Source organism: Ornithodoros turicata, chromosome 7 (assembly GCF_037126465.1).
Source record: "Ornithodoros turicata isolate Travis chromosome 7, ASM3712646v1, whole genome shotgun sequence".
Taxonomy (NCBI): domain Eukaryota; kingdom Metazoa; phylum Arthropoda; class Arachnida; order Ixodida; family Argasidae; genus Ornithodoros; species Ornithodoros turicata.
Genome location: NC_088207.1, coordinates 22263458 through 22285658, shown reverse-complemented (window position 1 = coordinate 22285658; position 22201 = coordinate 22263458). Strand labels below are relative to the sequence as shown.

At 46.2% G+C, this 22201-nt stretch overlaps 2 long non-coding RNA genes across 2 annotated transcripts in view; one reads left to right on the top strand and one right to left on the bottom strand.

Moving 5' to 3' along the window:
* Positions 1-22201, bottom strand: part of LOC135400336 (uncharacterized) — an 82689-nt gene that overhangs the window by 9326 nt on the left and 51162 nt on the right. The window lies entirely within an intron of this gene.
* On the top strand, positions 1257-9586 carry LOC135399684 (uncharacterized). The gene is made up of 3 exons (XR_010424387.1): positions 1257-1369; positions 5232-5350; positions 9227-9586. It is a non-coding gene; the product is annotated as an uncharacterized LOC135399684 (long non-coding RNA).

Below are 22201 nucleotides of genomic sequence, written 5' to 3'. Positions count from 1 at the left end.
CTGCAGTTACGGTAGACACCCTGAACAGCTGATGTTAATTAGTATATTATAATATGACAATTCATGAATGCTACCTAAAACTGTCGTTGATCCGTAATTCCTATATTTTCATGTGTATGTCTTACGCATTAGTAGTCATAACAGTTTTCAGTTAGCATCTTTGCTGTTATTTCACGACTCCAGAAAATCCAAAGAATTCCTGCACGGCACCATGCACTCTTTCGGCAAACACGAGGAAGGCTACGAAGCTAATAAGAGAAGAAGAAAAAAATATGACGAAAAATACATTTTTATGTTCATGCACAAAACTCAAAGTGCCGCCCTTAGTTCCGTATGAACCGTTACTTGAGCCGGTTACCGGTAGTTTTTTTAACGGTTCACTTACGGTTCAGCCCCAGGATGGCGTGGAGTGTTTCGGTTCGGTTCAGTTCCGTTGCGGCTAAAAATAGTTTTCGGTTCAAATTCGGTTCGACTCTCTGGTCTGGAGTGTGCGTTTCTCGTTAGTATGACAATTCGCGTTTTGACCAAAATCCACCTAGATTTTGTGCAACGGCCATCGCTTCGATTATCCTACCTATGTACTACCTATGTACTTGGGGAATTATATGAATGCAAAGCATTATGCTGTCTAGCTACCCTCTCCATTCCATGTCATTTCCTTATTTGCTTCTTTGTTTTTGCTTTGCGAGGGTTGCGCATCAGTTACCATGTTTTTATTACAACTAATGATTTTACGTTGACAAGGAAATGTTGGTCAGCGCCAAAACGGTACATAAACAAGGTCACATGACCTGAAAATGATGTTGCCTGTGACGTGACTCTGACAAGATGGCGGCTGCTTTTGGTTGAGACAAAGTCTGATCATTGTGGCACCCCTGTAGGTCACAGTCTAAAAATCCTTCGAGCAAGGCGTACGCCGACTGGTGATTCAGTGGGACATATGCCTAAATATATGCCGGATATATTTGAACTGCTGTACAAGCAATGCCTGTGGTTTATGCAGCGAACGCAAGCGTCTAGAGCGTGCCTTGTACATGAAATATGTAGCTGTTACACGAATCATACAGCCCGTGAAATAGGAGTAGCGCGGCCCCACCGGGGGAATGAATGATAAGTTTGCGCATTTCTCTTCAGGAAGGAAACACTGGGTTTCTGAACCGCTACATAATGACATTGATGTTGATATGTCTGGCTTTGATGCATACTGCGACGCATACACTACGTCGCCGTATCTCATCCGCTAGGAACATAAGAGGAAACTCGTGATTATACCCAACGGAAGCCTGTAAAGACCTGCTGCTCACTCGAGGGTCAACACTGCCGTTCGTGCTCAACTTTGACTTTCGGGAAAGGAACCCTTAAGTAAAAGGTAGGCCCGGCTCTTGAACATCTTACAAGGACAGCGGTCATTAATTAATAGGCAATTTGGTTTTCCACCAGTGCACACGTGCCTACCTGTTTCGTTTACATTCCGGTATTCAGTTGCCTTCTGATATTTGTCACCAGCTTCCGTGGGACAGTGGATAGGATGATCGCTTTCCACGCCGAGTCTGTCTGAGGTTTTTTCTAAGTTCTCTCGTAGACTTTCCAGGCTATGTCAGCACAGTTCCCCTGACGTCTTCCCAGGACGCGTACTGTTCGCCACTCCTTCCTGTTGTCCTCTCTCCATACCTGTCTTCGTCTGTACGCCGCTCATAACCACAGTTGCTTCGCGGCGCTAACACAGAATTAAAAAAAGTTGTCGCAGTGAGGTAGCATATGGACTACCACGGACAATACTGCTGTGCAACACCCCTGTTAGGGTTAGCCTTGATGTCTGAATAATGAATTTTAGTGAATTAGGCTGCCCGATCGCCCCAGGACGCCTAGCTTTGGAAACTAGGCTACCCGATAATGTAAAAGACTTAGTCTGGGCACAAAGAGGGACGGCACGAACAAGTGTTCGTGACCGAGCACGTAAACACGTGAACGAACACGACACGAACATGTGTTCGTGGCCCAACACATGAACGCGTGAACGAACACGACACGAACGTGTGTTTGTGTCATTCCCCTGTGCGCCCATACTCATGCTTTTACATTACGGAGTTCATGCACCAGCTAGCCCGCATCTACGCCGTTTTGTCAGTACGCTACCCGACTTCACCAGGACAACTTCTTTTCTTCTTCAACTTCTGACTTCTGTGGAAAACAAAGCCCAAATAATATTGTGAACGCCAGTGCTGTGTCTACTGCATAGAGGAGGTTAAATGGTGTACAGACGGGTTAAACATACTTGTAACACTTGTAGCATGTTAGACATAGTCTAACATGCTTGCACAAGTCTTTTCGTTTCTTTAGAAGCCTTTCACCGTTTTTGAAAACATTCATGACAGCTGCTTGTGGTCCGATGGGGGGGGGGGGGGGTCTTAAGGACATTTCGTGCTTTGCGGCGCAGCACCGTCCAGGAGATAGGGTTTTTACATAGGGAACACGACCGTATGGGGGGGGGCGACCCCCCCGCCCCCCTTAAATTCGCCCCTGCACACATGTACTTTTTATTAAATGCGAAAGCATTTATGAGCAGCCCATTGCGTTTGCTTGAGGCAGGGTATGTCACAACGTAAGACCCGATCGTTCTTGTATAACGCGCGCTAAATTCATCACTTCGACCCGTGATTCGCCACTAGCTCTTGCGCGAGCCTATCAAAGCGGCTCTGGAGCCCGCGAACTTTAAATATAACGAGAATGATCGCTATGTGAAAGTTCAAGATCGGGTCCCCGCGCTCATAGGATGCTGCTTGGAGATCATCTAAGTGGTGATAGCGGGGAGATGTTTCCAGGGGATCAGAAACGGGGCCACGAAACGAGGAAAAACCCCCTCGCAGGGACGAAGGAGCGAAGACAAGGTAGATTTAGCCAGGAAGCGAAAGCGGGGAAAAACAAACCAAATCTGACCCGGCAAACACTGTCACCTCCGTGACCCACGCGATCCTGGGTGTTGGCAGCACAAGTACGATCGTAAACAAAAAATATTTACAACGCGTGCATGGGTCTTGTATGTACTAATAGCTTATTCATAATCGCCGGAAACTTAAGGAAGCACGGACTGATGTAAAGCTAAATGCATACAAAACACTCATCAGACCAAAACTAGAATATGCGTCAATAGTTTGGGATCCATATACTAAAGTTGATATTGCAAAGCTCGAAAGGGTTCAACGCCTTGCCATTCGCTTCGTGCACAGTTCTTATGATCGGAGACGCTCGGTTTCTGAACTTCTTGCTAGATCGGGGCTTTCGACGTTAGCGGAAAGAAGGATTAGGCTGAGATTCTTGCACATGCTCTATAACCGCAAACTTCTTTTAAATCCTGATGACTACATTTCACAAAGGCAAAGCCGACCACTGCGATCTACACACATACATAAACTTGAACCATTTTTCTGCAGAACTCAATCCTTCAAGCATTCATATTTTCCTAAAACTGTTGACGAATGGAACGCCTTGCCAAGAGAATACTTCTTAACGTAGTTGGTGGTTATCGTGTGTGGCTGGTATCCTATGGCTATGGCTGCTCTGCTTGCTCTGCATATATTATACGGACTCAGTATTGATTGTTTAATATCTGTGCTGTCTCGACATATGATTATTACAAATGCAATGTATTTTTCTTTAGTTTTTCCACTCCTGCTTGGGCCAGGAGCCTGCAGTATTTATAAATAAATAAAAAAAAAAAATATAAGTATAGGAAAAGCTATCTGTTGCCCCACTAGTACACATATACGAAATCATATACCACATGAGTACGCTTCCGTATCCTGCCCCACTGCGCATGTGTAACAGTGGGCGCGTTTGTCCGTGCATCCTTGTATCCGTGCAGAGTGCGCGTACATTGTAATACGGAGTTCGTACACTTTTCGGATTAAACAGGAAGCGACGTTCACATCTCGTAGCTGTAGACCAAGGTTAAGACGTGTGAACAGATGAGGGGTGTAGATCCGTATAGACGGGCTTATGGCTTTTAAAAATTAGCCGGCGTGTTTAAAAGCGAAATAATGTATTGAAGTGAAAGAAGGCTATATAGCGAACATAAACAAAGAGGAATTGCAAAAATGTGTGGTCTCGAAGCTTTTTCATATCCATTTGAAGAACACCATCTGAAGCACTTCTAGCGCAGGAGAAACACGGCAATGCTAAGCCTAACGGAGTCGGCGGTTGCCATATCTTGCAAAAAGTAGGGTCGTTGGGTTATTTCACCTCTTCACCTATTTGGGTCAGTTGATGCACGACAGATTGGGGGATATTGGGGGCGCCCCCCCCCCCCCTGGCACGCACTAGGCGGTGCGGGCATTAGACTGTGCCGCCGGTTGGGTCCTGGGAACCTCAGTAAACATGGCGGATATCATCTCGACGGAATTTTATAATTTTTAATTTTAATTTTAATATTAATAAATTTTATTAATTTTAATTTAATTTAATAGCGATAAATTTTAATTTTTATACGTTTGGTACGTCATACGACGTTGGTTCTTGTTTGACTTGACTGTTGACTGATGACTGTTATTTGTTGTCTATTTCCGTTTGTTAGAAAAAGCCATAGGTCCGGCTTCGGAGCTACATCCCGTCATGGCGAGACCGGCCATGATAGCGTGAATGTTAGCGAGTGTTAACTGTGCACCAACGATGCCATGTTATTTGCAACGGACCCATTATGACCACTCGTTGAAGAAATACAAACGGCTAGTCACTACGTTTAAGTTTAACTAGTTGACATTAAGCGAAACTCCCTGTTTATTTGTGGTTGTCTCGTATACCCTTCGTCAAAAACCTGTAATAACTGTATGTATTTAGAACTGTTGTGTGTCATTAAACCTGATTGATATGATTTATTTTTCTCTGTTCCCGTCTGGTATTGCTGCCCTGGGTGATTAGCATGGTTCGGTCAGGAAAAAGGGAAGGGAATACAACGCAAACGAAGTACGCGAATGCAAATGCGAAGAACGCGAAACGTCATCGCTAATTATGCGCTGCTAATTATTCATACTGCTGATGTCATATCTGACGTCATTATTTACAATCGCAGTAGTCCGCGCAACGGATAGATGGCGCTGACGTTCTCTATCGTGGCGTCATTCTGAAGGCGAAGGGCTCTATGGGAGTTTCGCTACCTGTCTATATACCTTGTGGATACCGGTATGATGCTCTCTTAAGCGCACTCATCACACAAGACATACTTTTTGTATTTTCAGAGAACCAGAGTGGGATTACGTGCTTCAGTAAACTCAAACGAAGAGGCTCAGAACAATGTCATCGCTCGTCACAATCTGCTTCCTTGCGGCGTTGGGCATGCTAACACTGAATGCCGGTGGTACGTGCATTATAATATCAGTTTGATGCTGTCGCCTTTGCGTACGTAAGGGATAGTGTGGTGGTTCTGCACAAATCTCTGCTCATATCTTGCGCTTACGTTATACTAAAACTCACTATTGTGGCGATTCTGCGCAATGCGCAGAGCTTTGTTTGTTTTGCGCGTGCACAGAACCACCAACGCTATCCCTTACGTACGCAAAGGCGATAGCGTACGATGTACTACAACTTCCTTCTAGTGTAAAGGCCTATTCCGACATATAGCGATTTGCTATATATAGCGCTAGAAAATAGCGGGATATTGTTCTCCTCGCAGTGCTCCAAACCGCTAAAAATAAGCGCTTGCCGGAGTTGAGATCGTGTCAACTTTTTCAGCGCTAATATTAGCACTACATTCGCGTTGGCCAATGAGGGGGCTCTTTAACGATGACGTCGTGGAAGTCGTGGAGTTGTTTTGCTTCCGCATTTCACGCCACGGCGACGGCATTGGAACAGGCGAGTCTGTCAACCAAAATGTCTGGCAATTTTATGTTCAGTCAGTTGATCCAACTTGTTCGTCTGAATGCTGTTGAACTCCGGAGGCGCCATGATGGGAGAGTCCGGAAACGACAACCGAACGTCCGCTAAATTATATACTCTACAAACAGAACTTCACCGCATGGCACACTGTGCGGCACAACCATTGCCACGAATGATATGGTTATGATTTCTTATTCGAAGAGAGGGGTGGGCGTACGCCTTTTTGTGGCAAGAACTCGAATCAGAAGCGATAACCCTAATATCCTTCACAATGGTTGGCGCACAGCGTGCTATGCGGTGAAGTTCTGTTTTTAGAGTGTAGCGCTAGCGCCGCTTTGCAAGTATGAACCGTCCGATAACAGTGAGCGCTGTTTTTGCGCGCCGTTTTGTAGCGCCATATTAGCGCGCTGCTATACGTCGGAACAGGCCTTCAGAAGACCGCTGGGAACGTGGCTTCTGAAGCACCGTATCTATCACACTCAATCAACGGATAAGATTCTGAACCATGCACGCTACCATTGGATCCGGTATGTACTGTCGGGGCCACTGTTAACCAATGTCCCGTTCCCGGGGTCTCGCACCGATAAACCAAAACCTCCTAGATAGCAGAAAGCCTGCGCACGGCCCAACTCACGGAGGCCTGCGTGAGCTTTGCGAGCTGCTTCGATCTTTTCTCCTGTTCGCTCTTTCGTTGACGCCATAGCAGCATCCACAGCAGGCCTTCGTGTGTGACGCTGTGTCGCGTGGGGTGCACACCTAATGATGGCCAGGAGGTGCTGGATAAAGGCTCGACTATCGGGGATCAGTCACCCCGTTTACATGGGGCCGCTTCAAGTGAACCGAATCGGGTAGCGGTCCCGGTGCGCTTACGTAAACGCCTCGGAGCGCTCCCAAATGCGGGCCAACTTGGTCCGGTTCGAAGGGGTGGATCGAACCGGTACGGTTCGCTTGGTGAACCCATGTAAACACATCGGAGTGCTTCTATTGCATCCCCAATAGGTGGCGCTCTGCGGATTTGCGCGCGTTGCATTATGGGGTGTATCACGTGGCGCTCCACGTTTGGCGCGCAGTACGAATTCCGATTGCTATTTTCTGAACTCTGCTCGCGCGCATTTTTGCTTGCTGGATACTTGGATGCCCAGACTGTCTTTCCGAAGGAATGCCATGCCAGCAACGCCGGAAAAAGTGTTACTTGTGGGCAAATCAGCAGCCAAAACGCTGCTATGCGAGAGACAGCCGTTTCCAAGCTTTGAATTTAGCGTCTGGAAATGCGGCTGCGTGAACGTCGCTTCCTTCTACCGGGTCCTCATTTCTATCCTCCTCTCACCATACACTCGAGCTTGAAGAGCTCGTGCATGAACTCATGTAAACGATAGCGTCCGGCCGCAGGGATGGGCAGTAATATTCATATTTTGTATTATAATACTAATACATAATACTTCCTAGAAATGGGTATTATAATACAGATAGAAATACATTTCAAAAATGAGTATTATAATACATAATACTGTATTACACGAGTAATACTTGTAATACATTGATACTTAACTTGGGGAGAAAGAAAGGAAAAGAACAGAAGAATTACTTAGATATATGCCCATTACTTATCGAGACAATCATTCTCCAATGATGTTTTACTCACGCTTACATTTTTGTACATGGCTTGATCTTTCCGAACAGGATCAGATAGCGCTGATCAATTCGATCACAATGAACAACTTGCTCTCACTGTGGCAGAGCCCTGATTCCATCCACTCTGGACGATAAAATGCAGGCCGTTCAAAAACCTGTGACTGTCCATAGTGCAACCGCGTAAAGGGGTGACTGGCTGCACTGGACGCACTCTTTCTTAAGACAAAGGGCTTGCACTGTTATGACTCATCCTTACGGATTCTGAAGTGGAAGGAATGCGAGGAAACCTCCAGTAACCTCTGGCCCCAAAGTCACTCGATTTGGGATAATTTGGGGCCGGAGAACACTGTAATAGGAGCCTTGTTCGTGTTCAAATGTTTGTGGGACACGAAAAATTACTGATAAAGTGCACCGGTGACACTTTGAAGGTCGAACATATGACCTCTGGGAAAGTATTACACCTTCAAAAGTATTATAATACATGTAATACCTCGTTTTGTGTATTATAATACAGATACAAATACATTTCAAAAATGAGTATTATAATACATAATACAAATACTCAAAAGTATTACAGAAATAGTATTATAATACAAAGTATTACTATTACTGCCCATCCCTGCGTCCGGGCTTCAATCTTGGGGCGCTCCGATTTGGTACGCTTCTAGCGCGCCCATGTAAACGGGGTCAGTGACAACAGCATTGGAACGGTCGACTGTCTCTCTGAGGATGGCCGGGTGCTGCCATGGTATATCACTTATTGACAACAGGTGTGTGAAAAATGGCTGATGCGCAATGAAAGAAGACTGCTTATCTGAGACTTGCCTGAATGATTCCTGGGGCTTCTTTCATTGCGCTTGGGCCGTTGTTCTTACAGGTGTTGTCAACAGACGACGCCATACCTGCAATCTACCGCACCCAAAGTGACGGTCGACCGGTACATTGTTATTTCCACTTTTCAGCGGTAGTCTGGCGCTTATCGGAGCGAGGCCACGGAAACGGGAGATTGGTTAACAGTGGCCATGACAGTACGATATCTCAACATTGGTAACGTTATCAACGGTCTCTATTACTTGAATCAATTTCCTTCCAAGTGGAACTTTGTAGTTCGATGTAAATCTGCTGTCGTATGCAATGTGGGATGTGGATCGTTCTAGAGAATTAGAGGGCGACACACGCACAGCTCAGATACGCTCGTCCCCCCTTTTTAAGTTACGGTATTTATTGTAATGGCTGGAGAAAATGCCCTGTGAAGGCGGGGTATTGAGGGGCGAAAGTAATGACCTACCCCAACAGTAACGAAAGACTTCGCATGACTAGTCTTTTGAAATTTTGTACGGCGACATCAATATGGTAAGAAGAATGAAGAAATCAAACTGGAGCGAGCTAGCTGCAGTAAAAATGTGTTACAACTGCGGTAGGTTGGTAAGCCAAAGTTAGAATAAAACCTTCAGCACAAGAATATTATGTCTCTCATGTTTTTACGTGCGCCAGCCTCAACATAATGGTTTCCGAAAATTTCAGTTTTTTTTATTCTCCTTGTTATGCAGTACTGACACTCGCTGTCCATCGCCAATACTGTTCGCACCCATGCAGGACAGGGATATGCATTTTTATTTACTCTTTTATTGCGAATGATTGGTTACACGTTGATTACACTCCCCTTCTTCTTAAAAACAATACAACTACTCAACAGAGATTGAGGAGTTTACTTTCCATTTTCCAGCGAGCAATCTTCAGGACTTGAGGCCTCCGCAGTGTGAGCATGGAATGGAATACAGCACGTGCGAAACTGCATGTCCTCGCATATGTGGCGAGCGCCAACCATTAGCATGCGCCGCTGTCTGCTTCCAAACCTGCAAGTGCAAAGAGGGCTTCATTCGCTCTGGAAGCGCAACTGGGCCATGTATCCCAGAAGATCAATGCCATCTTCTGCCGGAGGACATACCTGAAGGAGCTACATACCCGAAGGAGAAGGAGCTTCCACTAGAGCCTTGTGGTGATTAGAAGGCGAGGAAACCGATTCAAATTGCACTCGTCTTGAACTGTTTTACATGAGCAGATTGCAATAAACATAGAAAGCGTGCTGCAGTGTCTCTTTCCATGTCGCAGTGGCGTACCCAGAGGGGGAGGGCTTTCGGATGTTCACGCCCTCTTCCCCCAATACTCGTACTTTTGATAGTGCATCTGTGAGAGGGTACACGTGGATGCCCAGACTGTCTTTCCGAAGGAGTGCCATGCCAGCAACACCGGAAAAAGTGGATGAAACACGTGGATGACATCCTCTGCCCCATGTAAAGTTCCCGTAGAAACCCTCTCGAAATATTTTTCTCGCTCTGCTACTGACCGTGGGCGTTCCCAGGAGTTTGTTTCAAAAGTGGGAGGGGGAAGTGCTTTTGGGGGTAGGGGAAGCTTACGACTCTTTTCCGTTTTTCTTTAATAAATCTTCATATCCCCCTCACCTCCTTTTCTGGAGAGGGACGCTGTGGACTGTGCGGGTGATCGCAGGTTTATATTATTGTGATATCTGAGAAAAATCATGACGACCTATCCACAAGGAGTGAACAGTTTTTACAAGTGACCTATATATAAGCTCCAGAGGGGGCACGGCCCCCTTTCCCCCTCTCCGCACGCCCATGCTACTGCTTTGTCCTAAAGATATTCATCTGAATAGGGTTAAAATGTAGTCAGCTGGTGATGCATACTTTATAAAAGTTTTAAATTATCCTGCATAAAGGTAAGGGTATTGGCAATCTCTTGTATGCACAATAAGGCCAAGTTTATCTATGATTGGGGGGGGGATATATCAGTAAAGGGCCTCTAGACTATAAGGAGGAAATTCGTAGCTTTCAGAACCTTCCGAAGTTATCAGCAATGGGTGACGTCAAGGTCACGTCAACAAATAAATGTACTTCCACGAAAATAAACAGTCAGTTGGTTGCAGTCTAGTGCAATCGGGTGTCTTCCTGTTTTCTCGTGGTTTTTGTGTATTCCCCTGCACTGAGGGGTTTTAATACTTTTTATCGAGACATTCGTCGCCATGATTTTTTGAAGAACAATTAACACATGAGCTACGTATGCAACAAGGGCACTAACGAATATCACACCAAACATAGTTCATGAAGGCAAGGTGAATCCGAATCACAAGAGAAGGATGTTCACACGGTGAAAATATGGTTGCATAAAGAATGTGTTATGGGCCATCAAGCAATTACAACAACAACTTTATTTTTAAGATGATGATATGGGGAGTTTCGTCGCAACCCAAGCAACAAACAAAGGTTGGACGAAGCTCGGCAATAGTTAGGCTGTTGTTTGGTACATCATCCGCCAACAATCTTGTTTCTTGATACGGATCTGTACCCTGGCCAATGATTTGCCAAACATGATTTGCCAAACACAACGGCATGTGTTTCCTGAGGAAAAACAGATACTATACATAGCTTGTCTCGCAAGCTTCTGCAAATTCGGGAGTCCTGTTCGCGTGTGTGTCAAAATGAAGGGTGAGGTGTCTAAGTTTAATTTGGCGCGTGCACAAACTACAATGAAATGATGAATTGCGTGTCGTATTAACTCGTCATGAAGGTCACGCTTCTGTTTCTTATTACTTCAGTTTTGAGAAATTCCTTTGGTCCATCGAAAGTCGAACTTATGTAGTGCTACACAATTCTACATTACCCTCTTCCCCAGGCGAGATTGGTCTAGGCTTTGGCAAGTGCTTGGCCAATGAGCTTGTTTCTTGATACGAATCTGTACCCTGGCCGACGGCTTTCCAATCCTCGCTCTGGGTATCACTATGCAACGTTGGACCAACGTTGGATGGTCGAAAGAGTCGTTGGCCAACTGTCATCAGACCTTTTGCCAACCGTCAGCCATTGGCCATTACTTGCTTGGGAAGGGGCGATACTCTACCCCATGAGGTGTGGAATAGAATAATGAGCCCATCCACAATAAGGTTCGAAGCCCTACAGTGTCCAAAAATGTCAAAAGAGCTTTGAGGGCAGTGTGGGCAATGAAGAAGAATGTCATATAGACAGCAGTGACAGCATCTGGGACAGTCAACTTGCCTCCTGTAACAGCTACATCTAGTCGCATTTGATGAATTAATGCAGCATCTTGACCAGAGGTGTTTCGTGGTATGCGGAAAGCGAGCGTTGGATCAACTCTGCTCAGCATAGATGGGGGAGAATGTCAGTTGTCCGTGGGTGGGAAGTAAGGGGTGTCACGAGGCGTGACAAAATGAAACGACTTCTCCTCTCAGCAGCGCAATACTCGTCCGTCCCCGAGTCGAGAGAGGTGCTTCTGCAGTGCTGTCAGCCTGTTCATTCCCCACGACACCACAATAGGCTGGAACCCAGTGGAGGATCGGCCTGTGCCCTGCTTCGTACACAAAGTGGTAAGCCATTAACAGATCCGTCAGGGATGCGGATGAGTCTCCTATGCTAGAATTTTCACCAGCTCGCAGTGCAGATTTTGAGTCAGTGAAGACTGCCCATCTCGCGGGGTAAAATCAACGATGCACTGCAGAAAGAAAAGGATGGCATACAGTTCCGCAGCTGTAGAAGCGGTTGGATGCGAAAGACGTTGTCCTTGCACTGTGCAATTATCAATGTCTTTGTCTATTCAAAAACTGCACACATGCACTTTTTAACGTACAAAGACCATGACAGTGAGTGTAGGAAAACAACGCGCCTGTCGAGATTCATGACGTGCGTACTCTCAGGAAAAGGGCACTGATGACAGGACTCAAACCCAGAGCCTCCTGATTTCTGCTTCAGAAATCAGGAGTGTCCAGGTTTGAATCCTAGCCTCAGCACCCCTTTCCTGAGTTGTTGGATTTCACTGTTTCTGGACGATGGAGGCTTACGTGTTTTTGTTGTCCATGTTTGTAGCTTGCAGGACCACACCTCGCCCAATCGTGATCACCCTTTGGATCGTATTTCATTACGGCCAAAAGCCTCATTACGCCTAATAATGCTTAACCCCAAAGTATCTCATTAAGTTCAAAATCTCAGGTCGGTAAAAGGTGTCTCATTAGTAGTCAAAAGACGTGTCATTTCAGCGCTCATCTGCTTCACTGAGTTGTAGGCAGTGTATAATAATCTGACTGGGATGATGTTGTAAATGTCTGTGTTGCTGTTTATTCCCATTCCATTTGTCCAAACTATTATGTAATTTGTCCTAGGTATTTTTTTCTACCAGTACTGTATACAGGATGGTAAATCAACAATGATAGAAATAGTAAATAATACAGGCAAGAGATACACATGTGGTCAAGTGATTTTTTCTTCCAGGCACATTTGCCACATATTGCTACCATTTTTATTTAATTTTGATTGTCAACTCGACATTTCCCAAGTCAATCTAATGTGTTCTTTGCAGAAATGGGTTCCTCGTGGTCAAACCACATGCCTCATTGGCCACACTGGTATATAGACTTCAGAGATTTTTTTAGAATCATTCAACAGTGACTGGCCAAGAAAGAACAATTTTATCATTCAACCTTGATTTATTTCGATTCAGTTTCCAATGACACATTTCTTGCAGGTAGAATGAGTTAGTAGTAGGCACTGACTGCTAGCAGCCCACAACAGAACAAGGGACCTGGGCACCATTAAATTAACAACTAGAACGATTTAGGGTCCCCACAGTACTTAGCATCAACCAACGAGTCATTACACTGATTTGGAAGCACCTAACTCGTGTCCAGACCACCCAGTCTGTTGAGGGCAACTAGCGGCCATAAAAACTAAAAAATGGATAGAAACAGGGTAGAGAGAAACAATTTAGTTGAAGATCAATGACGCCATCTTTAAGAAAGTGGTCCGGAATGGCCGCTGACCATGGCCGAGTCAATGGCTTCAGAGACAGGTGACTATGCAAAACATCACACCAGGTGGTGCCACCATTCTTCTTGTCAATGAAAAAATCGCTAGGAAGCAAGCGAGCTGATGAAGATGATGTATAATGTATATATTTCTTGTACGTGAAGTAAAATTTTCAGCTGTGTTTGAGACTTCGTGTTGTGTCTGTCCCTTCGTGTTCCCTAGTCTCGGGGTTTTATGTTATGCATCATTCTTCTTGTGCCCACCAGTTCCAGACATTCTGGGACGTCAGGTTGTGACATCATCATGGCATGTCTGGGCAGGTTGGACAGCTCTGGACAAGCAGCGAGAAAAACACTTATAATCGAGACAGAGCGATGCAAACTGCTGTGAAAGGAAGAACGAAATATGCTAACAAGGGACACCATCAATAGCGACTAAGCACATAAAGGACTAAGAACATAAAAACTAAGCCCACTATTCACCACAGCAACAGTCACGAGGAGCGCAGAACATGACGTCCGCTCCGTTCAAGAGCCACGCAGGAAACTGAATGGTGATGCTTTTTCTCTGATATAAAGTGACACATGTACCCTCTAGCAGTTACTTTTTATACTAATTTAATTGAAAAATTAATACAAATCATGACAGTGCTACTCTTGTGCCTGAGTCCAAGGCAGCTTTTGCAGGAGACAGAAAATGATGGCATTGCACAGGAGGAGCACAGTGCGGCACGTCCGTTCCATCTGAGAGGCTGCCAGGGAACTGTATTGTAATGCTTTTTTCTCCTCTCAAAGCCACGCATCTGTCCCTTTGCGGTTATTTCCTGAACTTATTTAATCGTGAAATTATTAAGAATTATTCTAGCGCTACTCCCGTCCATATCAATGTTGTGGCAGCACTATCGTCATCGTCAAGACAACAATGATCAAGAAGAATCTTTCTTGTCAAAACAGAAGAAATACAGAGCTAGATGCGTCAACAAAGGAAAGCATGCATCATAAGACAGAACAGGTCTCGGCACGTCAGGATATTGCTCAACGAGCACTGTTACACAAGGAAAAATAAACACGACTGCTGGGCGACAAAGGAAAGCAAGCACAGCGAAACACTTGAAAAAGTGGAAAAGCCGTATCAAAGTATTTCCACATAAAGTGCACTCCTTCATCGTAAATCCGCTTGACACAAAATCCACCTGAATCGGTGCACACCACCCACCAGTGACAAGCCACATGTTCGAACTCCGTGAAAGGCAAACAGAATCGCACTGAGGTTACACTTTTCCACTAACGGCCAAAGCAACTGCTATGGACAGAATCAATGCGTGCCATCCACCAGATAGGAGTAACACGTCCGTACCTGCAAGGAGGAGGGAGGAGGAGGGAGGAGGAGGAGTGTCGTTGGGAGGAACCCGAGAGGTCTGCCTGCCTGATTAGGCGGCATGTTTCTCGGGAAGGGAAAGATGGTGGACAGGAGGAAAGGGTGAAGTGGAAGACCGAGCGGAATCCGCTCGTGGGGAGGATAGCTGCGTCCATGGGCCGACTTCAGGGGAACTGTGCCGGCATACGCCTATTACACATCTGAGGGAAACCCAGGAAAAACCCCAGACGGCACAGCCGGCCCGCGGATTCGAACCGCGGACCTCCCAGTCTCCAAGCGCACGCGTTACCGTTAGAGAAGAGAATCCTTGTGCCCTCTGCTGGCCTTGCTTATTGGCCGTGACGTCATGCCATTGTCTCGAAGCTCTACTGTTTGTTTTTCACTAAACGCAACCAACTGGTGGTCACACGAAGGATTTGTGGCACTACCTGGTGTGATGCTTTGCAACTAGGTAGTCACGTGTCTCTGCAACCGTCGACTCTGTGATGGTCAGTGGCCGTTCTGGACTACAGTCTTCAAGATGGCGCCGTTGATCTCCAACTATATTGTTTTTCTCTACTCTATTTCTGTCTTTTATTTTGCATGACCACATGTTGCCCACAACAGACAGGGCGGTTTGGACATGAGTTAGAAGCTCCGCAATTAGTGTAATGAGTCACGCATTGATTTTTAGTACTGTGGAGAGCCCTAAATCGCTCTAATTGTTAATTAAATGGTGTCCAGACCCATTGTTTCGTTGTTGGCTGCTAGCGGTCAGTGCTTACTACTTGGGTTTACCTGCACAAGCAAAGAGCAAGTGTGATCTTAAAAACAGGCATTTAGCTCTACATGGTTGGCCTTAATGTGCACAGATTGCATTTAATACGAATTCGTTTTCTTATGGAAGGCTAACATAAATATTCATCTGGGCAAAAAATGGGAAGGCCTTAAAAATACAACCTCCAGGAAAACATATAGCATGATCATGGAACTAATTTAGGGTCATTAGGGACATATGAAAACACGTGGAAATAAAATAGTCATACAAAAACGTTGACAGAGTTTTGACATAATTTTTTTCTAGTTCCCTTTTTAAGGAACAAGGTCTGTGCATGCTATGTGCAAGCAGGCTTGTAACTTCACAATTTCTCACTTCACAACAAAACGGACATTTTGGGGCAGCAGCGTCCTACTAGTTATACGTTTTCTTGGGAATGCTTCGTGAAGACGCATCACATGACGGGAATGGAAAAATAATTAAATAACAAGGACTTAAATAAAATGACTCTGGGTAAAATATTTATTCTAATCAGGTACTTTTTGTGCCTTGCATGGTGCACGAAGCACACTGGTTGATATCTGTTACAAGATGCTTGCCCTAACCAAGCCAAGGAAAATCAAATGACTTTGAGTAAAATATTTGTTCTAATCGGATACTTTTTTGCGCTTTGCACGGTGCGCGAGGCCCACCGGTTGATATTTGTACGAGATGCTTCCCACAAGTAACATAAGGAGAGGAGTTAAAGTACGCAGACATGGGAAGTCGTGCTTTTATTTTGATATGACGACAAATTCTAACAAATAAAATGCGGCACACAATAATAAACGATCACTCACTGTATCAATCACTCGAGTGTTCCTGAAATCGGTGTAAGTGAATTTTTACAGATATGCGTAGAGCATGTTTTAGATTTATTGTAGTGCTGAAGTATGTAATTGGTGCTCATTGCAAGACAAAGACAGCCAATGGCAACCCGACCATGTGGACACGTGTTCGCAAAACAGAGAACAACCTACACTTAGTTCTTCCTGGTCATTGCTAAAGATGGGTTGGGAAAACCAACAGTTTTCCCAACCCATCTTTAGCAATGACCGCAGCAGTACCGTAGCAATGACCGTAGCAGTTTTCCGTGGCTCGACGCAGCATGATTTTTAACCGTTGCCTCAGACCACGAGTGCGGAAGTGACAGCCTGCATGGGCCCCGAGCAAAAAAATAAAAACTAGTCGGCCAGGGTTCTTGAACGGTCGTGATGTTATCATTAGGGTCTGTACTCGTGCAGTTTATCTTGCGCTAATTAATAGAACACTGTTGCCGCTGGTCTGTACAGCCGATGACTCTCTAACTAAGAGACGAGCGGAGCTGGTTGGCACATGACAACGGTGGAGACGACAAGAAGAACAGAAAGACAGCCAGGGAACGTCCAACTTTCAACCTTGAATCACAATCAACCTCTAGCTATATGATACAAGATTGACGTTCCCTGCCTGTCTCTGTGTTGCACTCGTCCACTGATGAGTCTCTAAACCAGTCCCTGCATCTGATTTTTACTTGACTAATATTACTAGTATGTTCCTAGCAAAATGTCTGAGCAAACCATACATAGCCGATTTGTAACATTGGCACCTTCAATGCCACCAGAAACGGACCGGTTCAGTCGCAGGCTTGGTGACCTCTTGGTGGCAACTATGGGACTTCGCGGCTCGCTCAGCCCTGTGGTCATTGAAGTTATGCAAGTATATAAGAAAGCAAGCGCACAGGGTCACTCTATCGTCTTCCGGTGGACCTCGGGTCATGATGGCATCACTGGAAACGAAGACGTAGATCGAACAGCGCAGGTGCGCATCAGTATACCCGGCGTGTCCCCATCAACTGGTCTTGAAGGGATCGGTGTTACCTCGTCTCAAGCCTCACTGGCGGCAAGATGGACCCTCTATGGCAACATGACATCACCACCCACTCTCTGCTTTACTCCGTGGACCCCACATTGTCCCTTACCCAGTAAACCAGAAACATCCCAGGTACATCCTACGAAGGTCGCACACGTCGCATATGTCCGCCACGTCTATGCGACGTTACTTGTACGTCCACAATGCGACTTCGAAAGGTGTTTTACTTTCTATATCCCTAAGATATCTGGTAAATGTAAAAAGAAAGGAGCAAGCACGCGTTATTTTTCTGAGATACAAGGGTGGTTCCATAAGTTTCCGGCCCGGCCAACTTTTAATAGTCATAGAGACGAAACAAGTGTATCACTTTTCGACATAGTCACCGTTAACTTCGATGCACTTTTGACACCTTTCAACCAGCATTCTTATACCCTTGAAAAAATAGTGCGAAGTCTTGTCCGCAAAATGCTGGAAAACTGCTTCTTGCACCTCACTATCGTTTTGAAATCTCCGTCCACTGAGATCCCTCTTCAAGTTTGAAAACAGGAAGTAGTCAGTCGGTGCTAAGTCTGGACTGTAGGGTGGGTCGTGGATTTCTTCGAAGCCGCACTCCTTCAGTGCAGCCTTGGCTACAGAAGCCGTGTGGACAGGGGCATTGTCCTGGAGCAACCGGACACCTCGACTCAACCTGCCGCGCTTCTTTTCCTTGATGGCGTCTCGCAGTCGGTGCAGGAGTGAAGCATAATAAGTCGCATTCACTGTGGTGTTCCTCTCTTTGAAGTCGATGAGGAGGATCCCGTGACAATCCCAAAATATTGTTGCCATGATCTTCTTTGTGGATTGAGTGATCTTGGCTTTTCTTGGGGGTGCTTCTCCTGGTTTGCGCCATTCCATCGACTCCTTTTTCGAAAGGGGATCATAGTAGAGCACCATAGTTTCATCCCCTGTGACCTCAGCTGTGGAGCAATCTTTTCAGTGTGCACGGCAATTTGCTCACAAGAGCCAAGTAGTACTTGAGTAGCGTGGCATAACCACTAAGAATGTCCACTTTTCCTGTTTTTTAAAGAAGCAGATTGCAATGCAAAATATGCAAATAAAGTCACAAGCACGTTTCTATTGTCGAACTCTGAAATTATAAAAATGCATAAAAAACAGCAGCTTTCTCATAGCAAGTGCACTTTTCTGAGGCAGCAGTAAACTTGGTTCTGACACCTTTCACTTGTCACGATTGCCTTCTGTTGCCGTTTGGCATGTATGCCGCTACAAGCACCGCCAGACAACAGTGTGTACACACGGCTTTTGAATGTAATGAGACACTTTTTACCGAGCTGAGATTTTGAATCTAATGATACGCTTGGGGATTAAATTATTATTGGGCGTAGTGAGACTTTGACCGAAATCAGATGCTCCATCCTTGTGTGCGGACGAAGAGTGGCTGCACGATCCATAGATTAACACCGCGCACATCTGTCCCCCGTTCGTGAATGGGACTACACACTTCAAGGAGGACTGGCGAATGCGGAGTGGTTTCCTTTCGCCCTCACCCTGTCGGATGGCTCCTGTCGGATGGATCCTCAATGTCAACTTGTCAAATGTGGACGGCGTGGGTATGCCGAACCGGTTAATCGCGATCACGATCGAGTGCCGATCCAGATTGTGTGTGGCAGTGCAAATTCTCATTAGGCGCCTCTATAAGGCAGGAAAGAATGCAAGCCCTTTAACCGAGCTACATACATGCATCGCTGTTTCTTGTTTTTCTTTTTCAGAAACGAATGGTCAATGTACCTACAACAGCATACTAAAACTAATCATTACGTCCGTTTCTAGTGGTCGCATAAAACGGGCTAACTTTTGATTTTTAGGGTTCCTAATGCATATCTTTGGTAACCTTGATAACTGGTGGTGGTGGTTGTGATGGTGAAAGGGCTTGCCGTTGTCGGCCTTGATAACTGCCATCCGAGAGACCAGCACATTGGTCGTACAATAATGAGGCAGGGGTTCGCCGCATTTTCCAAAAGTCCTTTGACGGACTCTCCATCCATTGATCATCTGCCCCAGCAAACAATGAACGCAGCCCAAATGAGCACACGCAAAGCTGATCGTGCCCTACAATCGTCAGATTCGCCTTACTCACGCTTGATGGCGCTACGCACATGTTCAATGGCCATTGTTTTGAATGGTCATTGAAGGCTGCGGGGCTATAAAACACTACATTATTAAATTGAGGCGTTCACTTCAGATTTTGTAGCGAGAAACTTTGAAGACTGGACGCCTCCCACATGTGAGTATGGAATGGGATTCCTGACCTGCGGAACCACATGTCCGCGCGTTTGTGGCAAGCCCACACCCACTCATTGTCTCTCCTCGTGCATCCATGGCTGCGAGTGCGAGAAGAGGGCTTCATTCTCTCTGAAAGTGAATATGAGCCATGTATCCCAGATGATCAATGTGAGAGTCTTCCGGAGGACTTTCCCGAAGAAGCCCGTCCAGTAGGAGAATGGCAGATTTAAAAGGCGAGGAAAGCGACCCAAATTGCACCTCCTCTTGATCTCCTTTACATAAGTAGATTCTAGCAAACGTGTTTCTCCACATACACAGCGCGATGAAGTGTCTTCTTGTCCTGTGTGAAACTCAATCATCGCCATGTTCTTCTTTGTTTCTTTTTTAGGAATAGCGAGCCGACCTTCGTCTGGCTACCTTTCCTGTGTTGTATGTATGTATGTGTGTGTGTATGAGAAGACATGTAGGAGAGAGTGTGTGTCGCGTTAGTTGAATGAGGTTCATCGGCAAGCCGTCGGAAAGCAGATGCAGCGTGGTTAATTGGTAGGGTACTTGACCGGCAGTCAAGGGTTGCGTTGTGCAAATCCCGGCGCTGTCTGGCCCGGGCTGGCCCGGCGCTGTTCAACAAACATAACCCGCATCTCGGCATGTAGATTGCCGAAGCTTACTACTACAACTCGACAGCGTGGACGTGCCTTTAGCGCGCGCTTTTACTACTCTAATCCACACACACCAACAAAGATAGCGGTGGTAAGGTACTGACAACGAGCTCGCTTTGCGTAGTGGTTAGGATGATCGCCGAGTCTGGAAGGTGACGCAGGTTGGAATCCCGGCGCCGGCTGTGCCGTCTGAGGTTTTACCTGTGTTTTCCGGCTGACGTTTCAGACGAATGTCAGCACAGTTCCTTCTGAAATCGGCCCAGGAGGCATACTAACCCCCTGTCCCCCATTCCTTCCTGCTGTCATCTCTCCACCCACGCACGTCTGTACACCGCTCATAGCCACAGTTGCTTCGCGGTGCTAACACGAAAATAAAAAGTTACTAACAATACGGCACGGCTTTTCCGAATATCTTGATGCCGAATAATTTCGTGCTACTTCATTGACGAAAATTAGGGTACCATGAACCAATACTACCGATCGAGGCCGCCAATTCGATTCGCACCTCTTCAGGGAGCTCTGTTATCTTCTCGGAACTCATCACATTCATTTTGCAAAGAACTGCATGGAAAAATCAGCAACGCGCGAGCGGCGTTACTTTGGAGCCGCTGCCCATTCCGGAAGCCGCGACGTGGGAGGAAAACGAGCTCTCATTTGCCAGTGAATGAATGTTTACCTGCGGCGAACACGACGCGGCGCTGACCACATGCTCTTCAGCCGCTTCGGCAACACTATCTAGAGACAAAGCCTGATCGCCTGAGCGGCGTGACGTAACGGTTACAAGTCAGACAATCACGACATGGCTTTCGGCGGCCGTAGCTATGGGAACGTGCCGCGTGGGAAGCCATTGGTACCCACAGGAAGCCTGCGTTTGAAAATCGTCTGCGGCGATTGGCTGATATCTTGTCTGACAGTGCGATTGGCTGGGACTGGGAGGTACCCGGGTTCGAATCCCGGTGCTGTCTGGAGTTTTTCCTCAGACGCTTTCAGACCTATGTCGGCACAGTTCCCTCAGAAGTCGGCCCAGGACGCACATTCCCCCAGGGCGTCAGTCGTGACGTTGCCCACATCTGTGAGGCCGACAACGACGAGCCCTTTCACCATCACCACCACCACCACCACCACCACCGCCACCAGACTTGATATGTCTACGTGCAAAGCAGTTAGTGGAGGCATTAAACTTGCCTTCTTTGTCGAGGTGGCACTGGCAACGCCACTTAGATACAGAAGGCCTGCTTATAGCCTCCTCTCCCTCCTTCGCTACGTGGACATATGAAGTCAGAATTCGTCTGCTACTGCGATTCACCGTTCTGCGAATTCAAGAACTCTCAAATGATTACACCTAACTTAGAACCTGTAGACTTAAATCTGTAGACAAAAAGTGGAACACGCTTTTCAGAAAATCAATCTTGGGTAAGATATGGGACCGTTTTGCGCTTTATTTTAATGATGTCCCATTTTGTACGCGACGACGCGTTCAATCACTATTCGCAGACGACCGTGGTTCGTCCCCATGACTACGATCGCTGAAAGCACGTTCATGATTGGCGTTCATGATATCTACGTGCTGTTGGCATTGGCTTCGGCCCAGTCACCTATGTCGCGCCACAAGTCATCTCTCTCCCGCACGGAATGACGTCAACGTCTGTCATTGGTGTCTATAGAAGTGCGAGTTTTTCGCGAGCGCATACAGATCGAAGACCTATCTACTCGAACTTCATCTCATCACATGCCTCCACATGCCGTCTACATATTCGCCGTCGGTGCGCCACATGTGTTCGGCACTTCTGTGCCGAAACTACGACTTACATCCCATTTCTACAGTCTATCGACCCATTGACGGAGTTTGTCATCACCTGCCGCCGCAGTTGTAAAGAAGAATCTCTTCTCTACCGCCTACGACTCAATGT